General features: G+C 38.3%; 1 protein-coding gene across 1 annotated transcript in view; it reads left to right on the forward strand.

Annotated features, from left to right (window-relative positions):
• Positions 1–22,270, forward strand: part of PDSS2 (decaprenyl diphosphate synthase subunit 2) — a 120,771-nt gene that overhangs the window by 50,898 nt on the left and 47,603 nt on the right. The gene's annotated exons all lie outside the window — the stretch shown is intronic.

Below are 22,270 nucleotides of genomic sequence, written 5' to 3' on the forward strand. Positions count from 1 at the left end.
TTTTCAGTTAATTGTGTTTCTGACCACTGTGCTATATTAAGTGAAAGCACACAAACTTAGTGGCGTGTTGGTATCCTGATGTGTTTTAGAAGTGCAGGGATAGCATTGTAAAATTGAAAAGACCAAACAAATAAAGACGTTAAAAAATATGTAGTATCTTAAAATAACAGAAAAGGAAAATACGTATGAATGGGTACAGACAGAAATAACAATAAGTAAGAAAAAAAACAAGGCTATAAAAGTGGCTTGTTATGGAGGGCTGTGTTGTCCCTTTAGCTGCTTAATTCCATTCTTGTTTTGTTTTGTCCTTAATGTCCCCTTAGGGTTGTAAAATTTTTATATTTATATGCAAATGATGTTGTATGAAAGCATCATTCTAGTTAGTTAATTATGGCACAGGAGGTATTTTAGTTTGTTTTGTAAATGATTAAAAAAGTTTACCTTAAGTATGCCTCATGAAAGGAGAGAAAAAGCATTATTTTTTGATAACTAAGTTCTTGAGTATGATGATTCTGACCATGGAGGTAACGTTTGAGCGTTTAAAGCTGCCGTTGGGAAGGTGACTAGTGGAAGTATTCATTAAGGAGCAAATAAGACCTTGAATTAATAATGAGCCAGTTGGTGTAAATGGACATCATTGGAACTATGCCAGTTCAACCAGCTGAAAATCTAGCCTAATAATCTAAGTTTGAGCAAGTCAATAGCCATTATAATATCTAGTTCAGAGTTACAAAGATACTCAAAAAATGAAGCAGTTTTGAATACACCCACACAGGTTCACTTAAGGTTGATTACCGTCTGCAAAAGTGATAACTATGGAGTTGTTAATTTAAATGGATTTTCAATGACACTTTAAATCTGTAGCATGGTGTAAATGCGAGGAGAATGCCGATGTGTTGTTTCATTTTGTAATGTGATTGTGTCCAGTTCTTGCCCTTAGCTGAAGTCACTGTGGGCTTTGCCTTTGACTTTGGACTCCTTTATTTTCCAAATACTTTTCCAAACACACTCTTAAATGTGAGTCTAATTTCTGGTTTGGATTTCTCCATTGTATAAAGCTAAGAGAACAGACAGCTTGTAAAATTGTGAACTTAAAGGGCTTTTGTGATTGTTTTATGTATTACAAATAGCGTCTTACAAACTGCTTTCTCCTGAATAAGAACAAAAGGACATTGTTTTCCAATAGTACATTTTTGTCTGCTGTCTTGGTTACGGTGTAATTATATGTGGTGTGTATATTAGACGTACGTATCAAAGGCAAAGTATATCCCTGAGTGATACGAAGTGAAGAAGTATGCTTAATCCTTTATTGTTCATATATGTCTCCAGCTTTGGAAAGTATTTTTTGGAAATAGATTCTTACAGATTTTAAGCTCAGCTGTAAACTATACAGCGCTCTTTGTTGCCATGCCATATAATTACTTCATCTTTATATATAATATTTTGCTGGAAATATTATTCCTGGCACTGTAATGAGCATCTTCATTGCCTGATACGTGCTGTGAACGTTACATTGTGGACTATTAGCTGGGATATGGCTCACTTGATTTTAGGGTACTTAGTAGTGATTAATTAATTGCATTCCTGAAATTTGAGCATGAGCTAAGTTGTTCCAGTACTTGTCAGCGATTGCACCAGCCCAATCTTTCTTTTCCCACTGTTTGTGTTGGAACCAGTTCTTGTGCTCTCTTTAAATATTCAGTCCCACAGTTGGATAGCTACGTTACATCAGTCTGCTATATCTGGTACTACAGTAAACGTACAATCTGTGACCAGGAAGATGTAACAGTACAATAATTATTTAACTTAGAAAACCACAAAAAAAGCATGGTGGACTTTTTTCATCCTGGAGTCTCTGTCATGTTCTGCATAACCTCTCCTCCTTATTTCATATTCTTGAATCACAATATAAGCAAGCGATACAATAACTATAACTAAAACAGAAAGACACTGAGAGCTGAATTTGGAATAGCCAAAAACTTTTTTATCCTGTTCTTCTAATCTCTAGATATGTCAGTTCATGGGACAATTGACCTAAACTTATAAAAATAGATTAGCTAGCTGCTTAGCTGGCATCTGTTTTTTACTGGTACACAATGGAACAAAAATGATGCCTGCTACCAGAGAGCAATCTTCTCCAGAATAATGAGGATTACAATTTAGGTCGTTACAGGAACAGGGCTAGTGTAGTTATATGGTGCTGTCTCTGGCCGGCGTTGCCTCCAGCTTTAGCACTTCATAATTTGCGGGAGACGTGACCTGCGCGCATTAAGCTGGGGCTGTGGGGGTCATTGTATGCAAGGATATCATAGTAGCTGCTGGTTGCCTTATGAGCCATGCTGAAGATAAGGGTGGAAGTGTTATAGAAGTCCGCTTGGCATGCTTTACTCTGTACAGCCGCCTCCCTATCATGTTGCCAGCAACCTGACTTTATTCCTATTGGTGGGGAGAAGAACCTGGCTTTACTTCCAGCTCAGCACCAGTGATCCCAAAAGAGGATGAAGAGGAGAAACAGCAGCATGATAAACAGCTCTATTTCAGCTGTTGGACGCATTTCCTAAAGTTGAAACATTCTGCTGGTCTCTTAGCTTTTATGAAAATATTTCCTTGGCTACAGAAGCATTGCAAATGTAATGATGAAGTGCAGTGCTCGCTACAGAATGTGCAAGCAGTATCATGTAAGGGTTGATGTCATTGCCTGTACTCAAGCAAAGCGTGCATCCCGGATTCCCTTGAAACTCTTTCCTACTCCTGTGCCGAAGAGAAAGTAGGACTCACATTTGGATTTAGGCAGAATCTGAATAATGATAATTTATCATGCTAATAGTATCAGAGAACACCTTAGACATGACACAGGAGCCTAGAGCTTTGTAAGAGCTTTGAGATCCATTTCCTAACTGGTGATTACACTACAGTCTGACACTCCTCTCTGTTGCCTTCTTTCAGAGCAAAACTCACTTGAATGGTTGAGTATGCAGTTTGCTGTTCTTTTACTTTGCTGCTGGAAGTGAGGCTTTTAATTGAAGCTCCAGGGTCACATGTCTCTGAACACTTACAGCTTTATGCTTCGTAATCAGAGCTAGATTCTTACAGTCGAAGATGGCAAGACTGGCTTGGGTCCTCTCACTAAATACCCAAAGAGGTGTCTTTTTCTGTTCGTGTATGGCACTGCCAGACACTACTGGCTGGGGACTGAGGAATCTCCTTGGCTTTATATTGAGTAATGAATTCCTCACCTAGCCTCTCTATTGTAGCTTAAAATACAAGTGACACCAAAGAACGAACTTAGGCCATCTCTTCAGGCCTCAGTATCCTTCGCTCTAATACAGTAAGTTATTTTCTTCTCTCTCTCATGTTTTGCATCTTTTTCCTTTTTTTTTTTTTTTTTTTTTGCCATTAGTGCCAGTTTCAAAAATACCCTCTAGCACTGACATCCATTGAGTCAGCTCTGCAGATTTCCTTGGATGCTTGTCAAAGGTTTTAAAAAAAAAAAAAAAAATCCTTTTTTCAGTCAAATCTGCCTGTACATTCACACTGGTGAATTCTATGGTCATTGACAAGCAGACCTTTCTATTCTACCAGACTCAGCCGGTGTGTGTCTACGCGTGTGTAGAGTGAAATATAGAAAATACTATTTCAGATCTGTACTAAAACTTGGTAAATACAGCAAACAGATTGCTGGATTGGTAGTATCAATACTGGGCTCTGTCCCTGCCTCTTCTCCCTCAGAATGATGCAATGGTCTTTAAAGCTCCAGGAATTCATCTCTTGCAAGATGAATGTGCTTTCCTACAAGATGAAGGTATTCACTGGATAAACTTGTCTCTGAATCAGAATTCTTACTGCTGCTTGGAAGAGTGGTGGTAATACTGTAGTGACAGTGATCATGAACATACACTTCTTTTACTTAGTGTTTTAGTAATGATTTTGGAACCAGCATGGATTCTGCTTCCAACAAAAGCCCAATTTAAGTGGAAGTTAGCAGCAGATGCCAAATCCTTGTTGTTGTGGTGATGGGTCTTTTGCTCATCAGGTTCCAGTAGTAATTCTTACTAAGTGCCCTGCGTACCCTTTTTTGGAGACAGACACACACAGTTCACACAGTCTGATTTCATGTGCTCTTTGTCATTGCAGCATTGCCAACATCATCTTGTTCTCACCTTCTCTAAATGAATGTTGATTTGCAACTTAAAGGTCTTCAAGAAATACCGGAGCTTAACAGAGGGTTCATTCACCCATTGGTTGCTTTTCCTCTGGAAGTTTCTTTGATTGCAAAGAAGTCAGGAGAGGGTAGGTGTCATTCTAAGGACAGAAGACATACTGCTCTGTCCCTTTGCAGTTCTATCTAGCTTACTCCTAGCTTTTCTTTGGAGATAGGAAAACAAAGCTTTGCCTTAACTTAATTTTCTTCCCCTGGATTCCAAAGAAAGAGCTTTACGCCATCTTCAGAGAAGGTTAAACCTTCCATTACCCTCCTTTCAGGGTAAACCAGATGCTGCTCATAGTACATCTGGGTTCACAGGATAATTCAAATAGGAAGGAATCTCAGGAGGTCTGTAGACCAGCCTCCTGCTCAAAGCAGAGTCAGCAATGAGGTCATGAAGGTCAGGTGTTTCAAGAACATGGTCATCTTCACAAGGTGATAATCAAAATGTGTTTTAAACAGATGTGTGAACTTTCTGTCCCCTGCCTTTAGCCTCATGCTCTGTGTTTAACGCTGTAGTTGGTGTGCATCCATGAATATGTAGCTCACAAGAAACCAGACTGATGTTGGCATAATCTAGCCTGTTTGGTGTCCTTAAGGTCATTTCAGAGCTGAAATATCCAAAGGGCTTTCCATCATAAGATTTTCAAAATCAGTAGCATGGGCTGTGTCAAGGCCTACTATGAGAACACAAGCATAAAGTCTTCTCTGTCTTAGGGATATGCCACCAAAAATTGCTGTGTATTAGTGGGGACACTAGAAATTTCTTCCATTTCTCATAGGTGACAGCTCACCATCTGCAACTCTCTCTGTTCTTTCTCCAAAACCCATGCCATGGCAGGCGTAACAGAGGTGATGCTGTGCTTGTTAGAGCAGTCTTTAATTACTGTATGCATGAAAGGCAATCAGGCTGCCTCCAGGGAATTTAAGCTACGTGAATGATGATCGTTGGACAACTTCAGTCTGTAAAGGTAGATATGGACTAGTATAGTCAAAAGTGTAGAGGTTATATGCTTGTTATAGTATGCTTTTGAAACTTGCAGTCTGCACAAATTTACACAAATGGGCATTGGTTTGTTGACTACTGCTGTATGTGTCCTGGACTACTTTTGAACTGGGATTTAATGGTTGAGAGGGATCTGAAATGGCAATACTCTGCTTTGTGTATTTATTGTAGTAGCGGACGAGGTGTGGGCACAACTTCTCTGGAAGTTGAGAAAATGTAAAATGTGTTCAACTTTGAGTGATAAACAGAATAAATACTCCACGAGGATGTGTACCTTGGGCTCTGCGTTCCCTGAGAGCTCCAGTTATTGGCAAGTAGCTTCTGTCCTTTCTGTGTGAATGCAGCCAAACAGCTGAGAGATGATAATGCTCTTCTTGACTCAGAAGACTGTCACATCTCCAATTGGAGTAGGTGACTACAGTAGCAAAGGGCTGCCTTCTGGTTCAGGATCAGGTAAATGCTACTCTGGCAAAGGGGGTCTTGCACTGTGTAAGCTGTACCTTCGCTTGCTCAGCTCACCAGTAGAGTTTTGCCAGCAAGTTGTTTCTACTGTAGACAAGCTTCAAGATGTTTGTAATTTTTAGTAATTGTTTAAATGGTTTCCAACTGAAATGTGTCTCCACATAAATCTATATTTGATTAATTAATAGTCTGACGCAAAGAAATCAGATAGTCTCCCTTTAAAAGGAAGAAAGGAAAATGCAAATCCACTTATTACAAAGCCTCTTGGCTCGTAAGCCATGTCAAACATGAGGAAATTTTGTTGAAGGTGAGACTAATTGTATGGTTCCAGTAAAAGCAACACTTAGAGGTTGTCTTGGTACTATATTTTATAAAACTTCTTTTTACCTTGCATAGTGTACGTTTATCTGTGGACAAATTCTCTTTGAGACTTACATTCTGTTTGTCTGTAAAAGGCAACACTCAGGTGAAATAAAGTCAAAGAATAACCATACAAACGGTGATTTTGGTACCTAGAAAAATATAAAGAGCGTGAGTGTGTGACTTTTCACCTCATCTTCAGACCTTGCCCTTCTTTCACTCTCTGAACTGTGTGGTGTATTAACTTGGGAGATTGGATTTGGTTGTTTCTTCCCTTCTTATTTTGAAGTAAATAAATGATGCCTAACATATAACTTCCATACTTGTAAGAAGTTGGGGTTTTTTTTTCCATTACTACTTGTCTGAGTTTACTAGTAATGGAAAACTAAATTATATTTACTCTGAGCTGGTGTGATGCAGAGGGAGTGGCTGCGAATCGGAGTGTGTGAGACTTCATGCTGCATTGCACCTATTGCCATCAATGGTGTAAATCATGATAGAATGTGTTTAAACAAAATAAAAAGCAAGAAATGAGAAAAATGTAGTAAGACGAATAGTGTATGTAGGAACTCAAAAGAAGGCAGAGGTTTTTTCTTTCGTCTGGTGTAAGTATTCAAATTGGGAGTTTTAGTGCAGAATAGGTGTTGCACTTTAAATTCACACTGGCTTATTGCACACAAGCCCTGGGTCTCAGCTGCAGATATTGCAGAGATTAATCTTATTAATGGAACTGCTAATTGGTGTTTGACTTCTAATTATAGTAACAATAGGCCATAACAATCAATCCTCACCTTTACTGGGGCACATTAGGACTCTTTATCATAAAAATGATTTCCTTTGGGACTTACTGTTCTTATTCCTATCTTCTGGAAGGCTGGCTTTCAGCGAAGGTGCAGTATCCCAACTAGCATGTACTTTGGAAGCTTAGCTAATTAACTGGTAGAGAAAATGCATGGTCCTAAAATATTCAATGTCTAAGTACATTAAGAAGTACAATGCTCTTGATAAATTATTTGTTTGAAAGATAATGGGAAAAGTGTGCCAAAACATGAGCCTTGGTGTCTTACACATTTCTTAAAGATTATAAAATTTTCTTTCCCAGTCCTTGGTAGCTTTCCCGGAGCTTTTAGTGAGAGGAAATCTAAGCGATTATTCTAAATTATTCTATTTAGTTTTTGCTCTCCAGGATAAATCCTGTGAGATTCTTCATCTCATTTACAAGACGAGTCCCGGGAGACAAAAAGCACATACAACTTGATTACATATTCCTATTGATCATCTTCCTCCCACAACAATAAAAATCAACTCCAAATACAAATCTAACAATATTACTAATTCATTACAACCAGTACTTTTCTTCATTAACTTTTTATTGTTTTCAGCATACACAGCATGTGCAAATACAGCAATTATGCGTTGAATAAGAAAAGGTCCTCTCCTTACGCTGTAGAATAAATCAAAAGGCGCTGCATTAAAGCTAATCAAAGACTCCGCAGAGATATGGACTCAAATCTTGTTCAAAATAAGTCTGTTTAGCACTACATAGCTGAGCAAGGTAAACTCAGAATTTACATTACAAGGGGGTTTTGTTTTGTTTTTTAAAAAGGAAGTAATTTTCAGTATCATAGAAAGCACAGTAGGGATAGCTTACCTTGGAGAAACCATAATGCTGCCTGCTGTCTGTCTGTCCAGCCCACCCTTTTCCTGGAGCTTCCTCCTCCGACCGCTTGTGAAGCGAGTACTGGACTGCCACAACGTGCAGCACGGCATACAAAACCAGAGCAGCACTGATGAAAATTCTGCCGTGGGTCAGGAGCGGCTGTGGGAGCAGCAAAGTCCTGCCTTCACCCTAGTGGGAACTTCTCAAAGGAAGGCCAGGTGACCTGTGGGTAACAAGACCTACCACAGCCTTCCTGGGGCATGACATCTCCGTGTACCAGAGCAATTTTGCCAGAGCTGTTCTTTGGCGGTCTGCTGTAAAAATCTTTCCCTTGCAACAAATCTCTGCTTGAGAACTTTCACATTTTCTTAAAAAAAAAAAAAAAAAAAAAAAAATAGTATTCGTGAAGAGAAATTTCCAAGCATCACCTAAGCGCAATCTAGTGCTGTGATGAAATCACACAACAGCTCTGGGGACTGCTTATCCCTCAGAACTATGATGTCAATATGACCAATTGCTTCACAGCAAGTTCTTAAGTAAGTGTATCTATGTAATTTATTTGTCCTACAGTCCCAAAATACCTCCCATGCTTTCCCATCTGCTGAAGTACCAGCTGTCCTCTTCCCAGGCACAACCTATTAACTTCTCCCTTGACAAATTTTAAAATGCAATTATGCTGTTTCAGTACAAATTTCTGTAATACTTGGGAAATTGTAGCAATATGAAGTTAAGTATTACAAGGCTTGCTGTACCTATTAATTTATTTTCTTAATATGATTCAGTCAGTACTCTGATATAATGCAACTGAAGATACAAACTTTTTCATCTGCTGGGATGGAGCTTAGGAGAAGCTCTTCGTTATACTCCATAAGTGTATGTATATACTAATCTTTGGCATATTTGGATACGTATGGGGAATATGTTGTTTCTGTGGTGGTAACGGATTGTTTTGGGGTTGAGTATAAATAAGAGTGGGTCTGACTGCTAATGAACAATTCCCTCCTAGCTCAGAAATTGTCCTTTTTTGCCTAGAGTTCATGAGACTTTATACAGACCATACAACATCCATTCTCTTCCACCTGAAATAATGGCATGTTCTGGACCCCGATCACATTATACATTAAGTAAACAAATATCACTTCACTGGTACCAGTGAATATCACTTCACTGGTATCTGGCCTTTAACTTTCAGTAGATTTTCATGTGGAATTTGACAGCTCTGAGATGCTTCTAAAGCAAACAGTACTAAATAAATAAAAAACCCCAGCATATTATTGCGGGTGGTGGAGACAGGGTATAATGTTGCTGGACGGAGAAGCCTGGTTATTTGTCATATATTCCAGCATAAAGGTGGGCGTGTGAGTACATACATTGAGCAGGTAGATAAGGAAAATACAAGGAAAGAGGAAGAAGTTGCCACTTATTGTAGTGCTCTAGCCAGGATTGTTCAAGATAATAAGAAATTTTCTTTGGCATGAAAAACAGGGACAGGCAAGGGAACATTGCCTAAAAAACATTTTTGTTATTGTTTTGTTGGCCTGTTTTCTTTTTGAAGGTGGGGAAAAAGGGTTCTAAGTTGAATCCTGGTAAAGAATGTCAAATCATCTCCTTCTAACAGAAACTGAATTTTCTTTAAGGGATGACAGCTGGATTGGGAGAAACAAATTTTTGGACTGATTCTCTTTTAAGTAGACATCGTGAAATAAAAGTGCATGCTGACATCTTCATGTAGCAGATCTTCATCTTCACAAGCAAAGTGTGTTTTCATTTGATGCAGTAGTGGAAGAGAAATCACTGAGGAACAATAGCAAGAATTAACCTGATGGAAATGACTCATTAATAAAAATTAATCGTCTTTGCAGAAACATTTTCAATGGGCATGAGATGGTTTTTCAGTAGATTGGAATGGAGAATATTAGTCCATGTTATGTAGCACCTTGGCTATTGGAATAAGGGGAAAGTTAAATTGTTACTGAAGTTAAAAGGTTTTAGATATGGATGAATTGCAAGACTAGCAAGTTCAGATTTGGAGGTAATGGTTGCATTCTGACTTTAAATTGCTGGAAATATGTATGATGATAGTGATCAGTGATTTGAGAAGAGGAATAATGAGTTAGAGAATTAGGGGTAAAGATTTCAAGAATATGAATGCAACGTGGTGTTCTAACCATGTTGTATTTGAGAAGGTGCTTAGGTAGTCAAAATAGAAACCAGAAAGGTGATTTTTTTTTTTTTTTTTTCCTAGTGTTTGCAGCGATTGAAATTTTCTGATCAGCACTGACAGCGTGATTGTGAAGCATGTTCAGTGCACGTGAGGTTTTGGGAGCTTGATTCCCCAACTCTTGAAGTCCGTTAAAGTATTTGTAGTTGTAGTTTTTAATTTTTCCAAAGACTTGGCCAAATTTGTGGAATTTTTTGTGGAGAGAGCAGGTACAGCCAAATAAATTATATGTCTAATATTTCCTGAAAGAGAAGAAATGTAAGAAAGTTTCAGATACTGTAAAACATTTCTGATTTCTTTCTCATAATACTATGTTTCATGAAAACAGTTTTCTATGGAAAGCTTACTTCAGTCTTTTATAGATGAAACTTCATTCTGGCTTCTGATATCCATGCAACAAAACCAGTACAAAAAGTTCAACTAAATGCATTTGCTGTTCCAGTCAACAAATTGAATTTTAGCAGAACTACAGTAGTGGTTGCAATCGATAACTGATCCTATTTTGTGGACTCAGGTAGGAACTCTGCAGAAAGTAAGTTTGTTCTTGAAGGTGGTTTATTAGCATATTGCTGTCTCTCCACCATCACTCACTTGGGGTTAATGTTGCTTGAATTGGTTGATGTCATTTTATCCCTTATTAAAATGTATAGATTGAGTCATTCTGGGATGAAAGGACCAAAAAAAATGAAAGCGTGAGATTTTCAAATACCTTGTAGAACTGATGTAAATAAGGTTAAAATAGATGAAAATGATGCCAATGGTGTAATAGTAGGTAGGGTTTTTTTTCATCAAAAGGCACGTTTTCTCAATATCACACGATAACTCCATTTGCATAAAATATATACTAATAATAACGATAAAACTTTGCAGACGTCAACAGCACCAAATGCTTGTTACTATGCTGATATGGTCCCAGAAGCAGCAGTCGTTGCCTTGCTCCAAAAGGTTTATTATCCTTTCCCTGCTGGCAATTCTGTCAACACACCTGGTGTAAGGGGCAAGGTCTCCGAGAAGTCTGCCGTCTCCCTTTAGCTATTAGTCTCATTCCTTGTACTTGTCAGGCAATATCCATCTGCTGCATACTTCTGCTTTGCGAAAAGCAAAATCATTCCTATAATAAACCATTTTAATATATGGTATTAATGTCCCTATCCAATTCTGAACACTGAAAGTTCAGGAGGGGAAAGGAGAGCAGGTGTGTTAACCATACTTTTAATTGCTGACTAACATAAATGCAGTTACAGCTGTTAGGAATAAGGCAGGTTTCCTTGGTAGTATGGGGGATCTGTGGTTGTGCAAGCAGTATATGTTTTTGAGGTTTTTTTCCTCTATGAGTTGGATATTTATTGATATTTTGGAATATACAGTATGTTTTATATAAGCATGATAAATATATATATATATATTTGTATACATAAAATAAACCCACTACCCTATCTGGTGCACTTTATTCTGGTGATTCACATTTTATTTTTTAATGCCTTTTTCCTGTGCAGTTAGACATATGAACAATCTATTCTCGTAACAGGACTGCTCATTTATCAGGTGTTCATTCTTCACTGCATAAAAAAGGTTACCTTCTTTTCTCTCGCATAAAAAGGTTCTGTGTATTTCAAGTGTCATTAGTAGCAGAGCTTTAATGTCAAGGTTACTGCACCTTAACTTTCAGCTACATTGAATACAATTATAGACAAACTCTTCAGAGATATTTCAGAGAAACACTTGGAGTGATAAGTCATGCTGGCGGTCTCTGCATAGTTGACAGTCCACAGTAATGGGAATTTCTGTTATGTTGGTTCAAACCGTCTCCCATAGTCATTGCAAATAAAATGATAGCCATGCTTCAAAGTCTTGGAGGGCTGAGAAACAACTAATATAAGGTAAGAGAAAGTATGGCCATAAAATTAATTGCTAGTAGCCTGTTTCTTCTATTTACCTGCAAGTGAGACCTTTTATTTCCCTTCCTATCCTTGCAGTTGGTTTCAGTGCAAGTATTTAAATATTTAATATTTAAATTAAACACAGAATAGTCAAAACGATTTTTAAACCGTGATGTGAAATGTGTTACGGAATAGATGCATGAGATATAATTGGAGGATACTTATTGTTGAGGGCATATAGAGCAAGTCTGGGTAATCCTGGATGGATGGGTGTCCTGCGTGGTGTCTGCTTGTTCCATAAGCAGTCTGGCTGACACACGCTGCTGTCATAAGGGAATGAATCTTGGTCATTTCCGTAACAAAATATGTGATTTTTCTCCATCGTCGTGTTCCTTTTGATTTCTGCTTTGGTGACAGTGCTGTCATCCAATCCACAAATTAATCCTTTAGTTCATACCTCATCTTTTGAGTTTTTTCATCAACATGCCTTATTCAGTTCTGCGTCTTACTGTCTTCCTTTGCATTGTATATCCTACCATCCCATTTTTCCAAGGCCGTGCTACAGCAGCTGTTGCCAAAGCTTTTGATCACCTCCTGTCTTGCCCTTTTTAGACTCCTGTTTACAATAGCTGCAACTTGCTCACTTCAGTAAGCCGAAAAGACCACCTTTATGCTAGCTCCATTTTAAACTCTTCTTTTGGCTTGCTCTTCTTCCACCCTAACCAGGTTCAAATGTCTCATTTTCACCTTCCTTTTTTAAACATGTAGTACTGCTGTTTTAAGGAAACAGTGGTGGTTCTGTTGTTTCTAGAACCTCTGGTAGTTGCGCAGAGGTGGGCTTGCTCAGATACATTGCGCAGGTTTGGTATTTGTTTCATGTTTGCTGGTGTCTGCCTGCAAAAGTGCCACCTTGTTGGGATAAGTAGTTTTTGTCAGTAATAAAATGAAGTGTACAAATGGCAGGTAGTAGAACGAACTTGATGCAAAATATTGTCGTTGATAGAAAACTGTTTGCTCTCTGTAGTTATCAGAGTACCTGTTCAGTTGTCATAGACTTGCATTGCCTGGAATTAGTGGAATTCTTAATTTTGTAAGCTTTTTTTTTTTAAAGACCCTATTAAATATGCTTTTTATCTTTCAAACAGTTGCACAACACAGATAAGATTTGTTGGCTAGTTTAACTAGAAAAATATCTAGGTGGGATTCCCAAGCTGGAGATGTGCTGGTAACACTGCTCCGTGTTCTTTGGCCACTGACTAAGCATTAACCGAGGCTGCAGGAAGTCCGGGCTTGACTTCCTCAAGTATTTGAAAGGATGCAAATACCCAGTACTCCTCTGAATTTTCAGGAGAATTCTCTTCATACAGGGATGTAGGATGCCAAGGTCAGGAGTGCCCAAATATGTAATGTTGTTTCCCTCCCAGTAAGTTTGTGAAGCAGGAACTGGAGTCCAGGTGTCCCACCTTTCTCTTCTGTAATCTCCTGGAGACTGACTGACTTCTTTTTCACTCTCTTGCCATCTGGCTGAATGAATAATTCAGCATTTTGTGTAACGGCAGAGTAGCTCAGCAGGAGCGGTCGGGGAAGGAGGTGTAAGGACACCCTGGTCTCGTGAGCCGGCTGGTTGCCTGATGCAAGACCCAGATTTCCAAGTGATGCTCTGCATGCTTCAAAAGAGGAGCTTGGACTGAAAAGCCAGTTTTCTGCATCGTGTTGTCAGGTGGCACGTCCAGTGCTCAAGTCCTTCCCCTCTCTCGCAGTCTTTTTGACTTCCAAATGCTGACCGTTGCTTGGAGTTTGGGGGACATTGGCATGTTTTTAAGCAATAAACGTATGCTTGCTTGTGCTGACAAATACTCACACTTGCCCCGTTACATCTCTTCACCCACATACCTCCTATAAACACAGAAAGGCAGGAAAATAAATGTCTCCAACAGGCATTTTCTAGCTGGAAGTCAACATATGCAGCTGGGTAGAAAGGTACTTTAAATCATGTCTTATAGGTGTTTTCTCAGAGATGGCACCCTGGTTATTTGAGAAAACTCTTTTTCCAACCTGCTGTGAAGGATGAGTTGCCTTTTGGACACTTAAATATTTCCGTGCTGTTAAAGCAGCAAATTGAAAAGCAGATGAGAAAGTTCAAAGCCAAGGCTGAAAGTTCAGTTTCAACTTCCAGTTTTATGACTTTTGTCACTTTGTGTCACAGCCTAACTGTTGTTTTCACTTAGTGTTATTAATGAAATAATATAGAGTTTGCTCATTTAAAATAGGCTATCTTTCTTCATGGCAAATGACAGTGAATTTCATTCTTTTTAGTATCCTGTGTTAGATAATAGTTGAGAGAATAATAGATTCCAGGGACCTTTGATCCACCATTACTGTAAAATAAAAATACAACTTAATTTTTTTTTCCTCTGACCATAATGATTTTAACCTTGTGTACTAATTTGAATGAGCTTGTGGGGGCAGAGTCTTAAATGAGACACAAATGAAGGAAAAATTGCTAATGCTGCCACTGTATATCTAATGAGCACTGTGTAATAAACCATAACCTCTTCAACATTTCTGTGGAAAATGGTGTGATTATTTTGGATGGCTGGCCCTTTGTGTATGGCTCATTACCATCTGGCATAATGTGTATTGATATAGCCTGTAATTGTCAACTCTTATTTGACATGCTGCCTTTATTAAATGTGACTTGCATGGCTAGAACCCCCTAACGGTTATATGGAAAACTGTAATTAAAGAAAATATGTATACTTAGGTAAAATACACACCCTTATATACATAAAATAATTCTGTAGATGGTCACTGTTTTTCTTTATCTCCTGTTTTTTGTGGGAATACTTGTATGTATTCCCGGGTTAGTACAGCGCCAAATACATTGCGTTACCAATGTAGATACCTAAATGTGTAGACAGACGTGAATCCTGAATGTAGGTTGTTTCCTCTTGCAAAACTTGCTTAAAATGAATTTTGAAATGTTTATGCTCTACGTGATGTAAGATAGAATTAAATTCATTGTAGCTGTGATTTCCAGCCTGCTGGTGGCTTTGGGTGCTCCTGCGCTGGGAATGGGAGCTGATGGTAATGGGCAAAAGTGGCTGTGGGTTTGATATGTCTCCCGAATAAGGTGACTGAAATAAATGCATTTGCAAATCCCAGTGCTGAAAGCATCTATACCTCCTTAAAAGAAAACGGGCTGCTGGCCAATAGTAAGTTTTCAGATACAGGGACCGACATTAACTGCTGCCAAATCCAAGTTCTTTTGTTTATTTTCTGAAAAGTTTCCTTCCCTTGGCTTTATGGTTCATGAATACATGAATAACGAAGAGACATCATTTTGACAGTCAGATTGGCTGGCAATATAAAACAGGCCACGGGATTTCCCCAACTTTAATCAGGTCTAATACTTCTGCTTAAATAGGATTTCATCAGATATTGCCTTCAGTTGTGCCATTGTTGGAGAATGCATCGTTACTCTTCATAATAGATTTTGGCAAGTGCCTTCACCTTAGTCCTCTCTGGATTTGCTTAGGTTCAAGCTACTGGATTTTATTTTATCTTTGCTTGATAATCTCACTGTTTTCTTATCTTGATTTTTATTTTTTTCCTGTAGTGTAGATACTTAAACCTTCTTTAAATGGCTGTGACTGAGTCAATCTACAGATTCAATATCAGCCTTCTCTGTATATTAAACAGGTTTCGTTTCTCAATTTGTATGTTTTATTTTACTCTGATTGCTAGTGTGACCCTTTTCTAAACTTTTTCCTGCTTTGCCAAATTCTTCCTGAATGAAGTTTACCAGTAATAATTTTTACTGGCGTCAGAAACCCAGGGTTGACAGAACACACTACTGGTATTCTTCCTTTAAATCATCAGTGGATCCTGTTAGCTTTTTTGACGACAGTTGTATCCTGTACTTTAACTAATTATTTGGGATGATCTGTTCCTTCACCCTCCTTCCGCCCTTTTCCAAACCTTCAGTGTTTTCTTCCTGAAAGAGTCCCTAATCCTGTGCGTATATGGTCTGCTTTCTGTAATCCTAGCTGAGATCTTTTGACTGATCTTTTTTTGCAATGCATATTTTTACTTAAGTAAAGCATATTGAACCAGCTCAGTTGACTCTGTATTGAGGATGATTCATCCTCTTTGCTGCTTATCAGCTGTGTCATTCCTTTTCTGTTGCCTTCCCTCCTGAGTGCAAGTTCTCTGGACCAACTGACTATAAAATCTTAACCACCACTGCTGTTCACGAGCATTATTATTCACTACTGAGCTAAAAGATATTAATATCTGGTTGTGTAAATATATTGCTTAAAAACGTAACAGGCTTTCTAAAATCCTTTGCCTTTGTGGTGTTATGATACTGCTCACCCTTAACCTAATGGACCGATGCAGTTCTTAAAATTCTTTTTGGCTTTGAGGGTTTTCTAGTATGTCCTTTTTAAATTGCCTTTGCTCAGCTTCCTGTCCATCTCTGCGTTTTCTCGTTCGTTCCTTTATCAGTTTTCTTCCTTGCCTAGTTTCTCTGATTTGCATTTTTTGCTATCAGTTTTCCCATTTGTTTGAGCTAGAGAGGGAAGGAATTATAGCTGATTCGGTTGTCTAAGCCATGTTTTTTTGTCTTTTTGTTTTGCTTTTAATCAACTTAGTCTTTTTAGCAGGTGAATTGTGGCTATTCTTGAATAGTTTCCAAAAAGTATTCACATTTTTCTGATTAATTTATCCAACTGATTCCAGCTTATTGCTTATCTATAATATTGTATCGCTTATCTATAATAAATTTTGCTTATCTATAATATTATATGCTTCTGAATATTATACGTCATATTTATAAAGAATGTTTGTATAGTGCTATGGTTTTGATTATATTGTGTTCATATAACACTTGTACCTAAATTTTTAGTTCTGATATGAACTTTTTGTAACAAATTAAAATTTGCTAGAGAATTCAAGTTGCATGCTACATTTCTTGAGGTAGGAAATTTCCTTTTAGAAATTCAAGATAGTGACAATACATTATATTGCTGATATGCATTATTCGGAGTATTCAGTATTCTCATGTAATATCAGCATCGTTATTTACAAAATGAGAGAAGTAACTCTTTAAAGAAGTAAACATCTTAGCTCTTGCTATGATTTGATGTAGTATTTGATATGGTCTACATAGCTGTTAATATAATCTATAGTGAACATCAAATAGAATTTAAACTTGTATTTATTTGTTAGAAGTTTAAGTCTTTATAATTGCGTTATAAAAAGACAATATTGAATTTGACAGCTTTACTTCATTTGGGAAATGTGAATCTTCCCATAGGGATAACCAGTGATTTTTAAAATGGGAATTACGGTACGTGACTTTAAAAATGCCAAATTTTAATAAATTTGACAATATGCTTATAAATGAGTAGCTCCAGTTTTTATTACTTGGTTTCTTAGCATCAGTGTTCAAGTAATCCAAGAAATCTCTTTCTCCAGGTATCTTGTTAATTTTTTTCTTCATATCTTCAGGAATACTCTTGGGGTTTTTTTCCTCTGGTTTGATTAGTTAAGCTAGCTAGCCCTCCTATAAACATAGTTCTTCTTGCTATAAAAGTCCTAATGTGACAAGAACTGTCTTTATGGCAAGTGTGTCTGGATTCTTACCTTGTCAGCCCAGCCCACCTGCTCCTCATCAGTTCACTCTGGATTATCACTGATTTTCTAGATCTTGCAATGACGAGCTACTTCTTACTGTTAAGGCTTCCTCTTGATGGTATCTTCTTTATTGGTCCCAGCCTGCACGTCTGCCTCTCAGTCCTGGAAAACATCCGTTTGACTTACTGATTCTGGTGGTATTCTTCTGCTGCCTTCTCTGATTAACACTTTTTTTTTCTTTTTTTCCAAACTGAATGTGGGGTAGTGATTCTTACCAGGTCTTTGTCTAGATTCTCCTGCCTGCTTCCCAGAATTGATGCTTTTGCTTCCAGGCTGGGAATATTTTTCTTTTAGCCTGAGCACTTTGAAAGGTGAATTGCTGTGATGGTGCCATCCAGCACAAGAAAGATGCGCTGTGCTGTAGGCTGTGATCGCTGTTACTGTGCTGGGCGCTGACACCAAATATAGGAGTAGGGCAGGCAGAGCTTTCAGACCCTGAAGTTCTCCAGTTCTAGGGCTTCGTTTTGCCCGGTGATGATGCAGTTCAGTGCAGGCAGCTGGCTCCAAGGCTGAGGGCTCCTGGCTACACTGTAGTGACACAGTGGTGGCCATCTCCGCACATCAGTGGCACTAGTTGGAAACTGATACAAATTGGTTAAGTTTCACATTGCTGTCTGGAGTACAAAGGGGGAATTGGTGGTTCTGTGATAAACCTAAATTATCAGTGAAGCCAAGATTGACAGAATTCTTCTTCATAATTCCTACATTAATAAAAGGAACAGGAGCCTGCCTTCTAGTGCCCCTCTCCCCCCCACTGACCACCCACAACACTTAGGGAAACTGGCTTGCTGAATTCAAGTGAACTAAAAACCGAAAAACATTTTCAAATCCTATAATGGGCTGAGGGAAGAGCTTACTGAGACAAATTGGGCGGGGGGGGGGGGAATTAAGTGATATTCAGTGGTGGGGGAGATAAACGAAAATGCAAGATCTTTTCAAGAATAAAGAAGGAAAAGTACATGAAGGAATATGGGTAGAAGTTTTACTTGAAAAATTTTGTGATGCTAAGAAGGGAAGGAGATGAAAGAGGTAAGATATGTAGCCAGTTTAAAAATAAATTGATTGACAGGAATGCATTTAAACAGCATACTCAGTAAACTTCATAAACTGATGTCTTTCAGCTTCATTTATCTGTGAGGTGGAAGATGCCTGTATAGTAGCTTAGTGACCAAGAGAGGAGGAACTACAGAAGTCTTAGTCTCTGACCTTGTTAAAGGATAACAGTGGGTAGATATTTTCTGCTGGATAACAGATAACACGAGTCATGATCATGCAATGAATAATTGGTGCTGTGCTTAAGTCTGCTGCTTGATGGTGAATGTGTTTGCTGTTAGTGAAACCGCAGCGCCTACCATGCATGTTGACTAGTTTAAACACCTTCCCCGCTCTTTAACTTCTCATAAAAGAGACTATATACGGAAGATGAGAACAAGTTTCCATCACCATGATGCTATTCGTTACTTACTTTGCAGCGTTCCTTTAATCGTGGTTTTATTAACCATGGCACTGACTTTGCAAGGTGAATGGAAAAAAGAACTGTAAAAATCCCAGCCCTTTCTTGCTGCGAAACTAAGTGGGTTATCATGGGGCAGCACTACGACCATGCTGGATGAACTTGAATTTAGTGTATGTACCTCTTTGTCTTTCCAAAGGCTTTTCTTTCTGTTCATTGGTCACAAAAAAAAAAAATTGGGCAAGTTCTGCCCAATACATTGTCAGCGCTTAAGGCTTTATTACTTAATTCTTTAGTTAATGCTTTTTCATACATTAATTTTCCACTAGGGAATTATTTCATTTTTCAGATTCATAGGTATATGTAGATTATTATAGTTGTCGCTAAAATTGAATGGATGCTGGTATTTTTTTAATGTATTTATTTTTTTAAAAATCCCTGATATAAGGCTTTACAACTAATTACAAATTAATCCTTTGTGTATTGAAGGGAAACTAATGGATTGACAGTCACAGAGAAAATGTTCAAATCTTGGGTGTATACTGTTAGTCATTTTAAAGGGTCAATGATAAAAGTTCCTGAAGAATTTTTGATCTATCAGTTCCGTTGTCTTTGTTCATTGCAGTTGCTTCCATTGCTGAAAATTTTAGAATATGGTTTCTAGCAGCTCACTTAAGTCTTTGGTCTATTAATGCGAAATATTATGTCAACTATTAACATTTTAAATTATTAAATGGTTCTTTGCATAACCTATCATCCTTTGAGAGGGTCAGTATATTTCTGACGGTTAGCTGATAATGAAAAGGTGAACTGACTCAAGTTTTCTTGCGGTTACTGAGAGCTTGAGTTTCCATCGCAAATATTGCAGAGGAGTTTTTCAGCTGAAGTACTCTTTTGTTCACAGCAATACAATTGTGCTATTTAATGTTTCTATTTGATCATATGTTTTGCAAAATGCTATTATTTCTTTTTAGAGTAGGACTTGAAATTAGGGACTGAAGTCACCTCTAAGAACTCTTAAAGAGATTGTGCTGGCTAATGTTTCATTGCTGCAAGTCCTTAAAGATAACACAAACAACAAAGAGGATATTCAGGATGCCAGGAGAGAACACTACAAAATTAATTTTAAGAAGCTGCATAGGAAACTTACTATCAAAACCTATTTTGTTTCCATGGAATTTTGTTTCAATATTTTGCCAGTCCCCCTTACCGTTTCATACAGTTTTGTGTAGGCTTTAAAATTTGTGTTGAATTCTGCATGAGATGTTCGTCTCCATAATAAGACCATTAGTAACAGTGATGCTGTGATGAGGCAGACTCCCAGGCAGACAAATAGTAAATTTTAATCCAAAACAAAATTGTGACATGCATGTTTTGAGATAGAAGCATATTTACAAAGTTTCTTCGTTAGTTCTTTATTTTTCTCTCTAGATGTGGTGCCTGTATGAGTGTGGGGTTTCTGCAAAACCTGTTTTCCTTACTTTGCTGTCGCAGCAGCGGGATGTTGCAGCTACTGCAGTAGTTTATAAGGGCAGATATAAAAGATTTCTTGAAGTATTCTCATCAGTTTATCAAAGTTCACCAAAATATACTTGAATGTCAATGATCGGTGTGACTTCATTGGGGGAGGGGAGCAAAGAGGAAGAACAGAAATTGCACTTGTTTTTCTTGTTGCAGGATGTCTATATTACTTAATTTTACATTTGTCTAGTACCTTCCTGCAAGCTGGTGTTTCACAGTCCTAGAGTCAATAAAGCTCCAATTGACCTTGCTGAAGAGTTTTTTAATTACTCCTGAAGTTAGTGTTTTCTTTGTACTTTCCAGGATGACATTTACAGCTTGAGGAGCTCATAACCTAAGGGATACTTTATAGCAAGCATTTTACAGAGATTTAGGTTAGTTACACTGGTACTAAACTTGCAGGAACAAGGAGTCAAGCGCAGAAAAACACTGCTGCTTCCATGCTGCTCTCTGTTACACGCCACAGGCAAGAAAAGTCTGTAAATTCAGATTTTTCATGGAGTAGAGCAAAAGAAGAAAAGAGCCAAGAACAAGCCTGAGGATCTTATCAAAGGCTGGAAGAGGGGGGAAAAGTATTCACTGAAGTCATAGATAGTAATTGGCTCAAAAAGGTAATGAGACAATGTGTCCTGTTGTCCTGTTTACAGGCTGCCCAAAGACATTGTGGAGTCTCCATCCCTGGAGATATCCAGAAGCCATCTAGACATGGTCCTGGGCAACTGTCTCTAGGTGGCCCTGCTTGAGCAGAGGGGTTGGACTGGATGGCCTCCAGAGGGCCCTTCCAGCCTCAATGATTCTGGGATTCTCTTGGTTGAGAGGGTAGAAGGCAGGAGAGCTATATTTCACAATTAAGTTTGCTTAAATAATGCACCTAACAGTGGAACTTGTACCCGTTTGATTGTGACCCATCGAAAGTTTTTAGTAAGGTCTCCCTGGTACCGTCCAAGCTTCTGTACCACTCTCTTTGGAATGACATTACTGCATGTAGGTTGATTTTTGGAAGGGGAGAAAGGAAAGGAGATTAAGGGACATGTAGAGCTCAAACTGGTGTCATCTCTTGAAACATGATGTCTGTACATGAAGTCTCTGGGGCAGTTGGTGATAGTTTGCAGGGAGTTCTTGCTTCAGTGGTGAAGGCTGTGAAAGACAGATGGAAGTATTTTGGCATTTGGTGAAAAAGCATTCCTTATTTTTAGCCTGCTTCCATTTGGAGACTTTGTGTGTTTTGAAAATGTTGACTGTTTTCTCAGTACTACCTTGCTATGTAAGTAATTCTTGTGGCAACCGCTTCTTTGTTGTGTGAAGGTGAGCTCTGGAGCAAGAACAGGATGGAAGCAGTAGGAGTTCCTAATCCTGTTGCCCTGTTGTTTCTGCTTTTGTACTCTGTCATATGCTGTTGTAAGTCCAGCATTGCATAAACATTATTTTTTTTTACATTTTGGGATTAGCTGCTTTCAAATACAGAATTATTTAATCACTGAATTGTGTTTCAGATTGAGAAAGCTGTATATAGTATTGCTTTAGCCATTCAGTAGCAACTTCATAACAGTGGGCGGGGGGGTGGTTGCTGTATGCTTTAGCTTTACAAAGTCATGTAAAGAACCCTCCTGTATCCGTAGCAGCACTGTGGACTTCTTAGTTGTGCCTGGGTATTATGGGGGTTATCGCAAAAAGCATTAAGAAATCTATTGCCTGGGTTTTCTGCAATAGCTTTGGTTCTCAGATTTTTAGTTTGCTAGAGAGAGAGGGTGGAAGAATAGTGTATAAGATCAGAATTAGACGCAGATTATCTGCCTAATATGG

This window comes from Chroicocephalus ridibundus, chromosome 3 (assembly GCF_963924245.1).
Source record: "Chroicocephalus ridibundus chromosome 3, bChrRid1.1, whole genome shotgun sequence".
Classification (NCBI taxonomy): Eukaryota; Metazoa; Chordata; class Aves; order Charadriiformes; family Laridae; genus Chroicocephalus; species Chroicocephalus ridibundus.